The sequence below is a fragment of the Octodon degus genome, unplaced genomic scaffold (assembly GCF_000260255.1).
Source record: "Octodon degus isolate 3935 unplaced genomic scaffold, OctDeg1.0 scaffold00238, whole genome shotgun sequence".
Classification (NCBI taxonomy): Eukaryota; Metazoa; Chordata; class Mammalia; order Rodentia; family Octodontidae; genus Octodon; species Octodon degus.
In genome coordinates, this window is record NW_004524814.1 from 2,992,634 (window position 1) to 2,993,259 (window position 626).

The window sequence follows — 626 nt, forward strand, 5'->3', positions numbered from 1 at the left end:
ATTGCTGCATCTGTGATGATAAGGACTTAATAGGGGTGTAGTTACACTAGAAAAGATAATGAAATGTCTTACAAGCTGCAACAAGGAGCTTGGACTTGATTGCAATGAAGGTCCATTCTAAGGTATTCAGCCAACATGAGACAGAGCCATTTTAAATTCTGGACGGATCACTGTTGGACATGTGGGGAGTGGGTTGGACAGGAAGAGGCAGATGCAAGGAGAATGATGGTGCTTCTGCTCCTCCTAGGTCCAGGACAGAAGAGGTGACCCAGATGTGCAGAGGACCTTGCACCTTCTGCTAGCAGGGTCGACAGTCAGGAGTAGATGGAACCAGTGGATTTGGTAGCTAGAGGGCATAAGAGAGGATAAAACCAAGGCTTCTGGCTTATTTTCCAATGAATCTGCCTCTGAAGCATTGCATTTTCCTTAACACGTCTGTATGTTTCACATAGATTTTTTAATGTTTCACTTCTTTTGCAGAGTTTTGATTTTTTTTTTTTAATTTTTTGGCAGAACTGGGGATTGAACTCAGACCCTTGTGCTTGCCTGGGAAGCGCTTATTCCACTGAGCCATCTCTCCTGCCCTGTGAATTTAAAATAATTCTTCTTCTTCTTCTTCTTCTTCT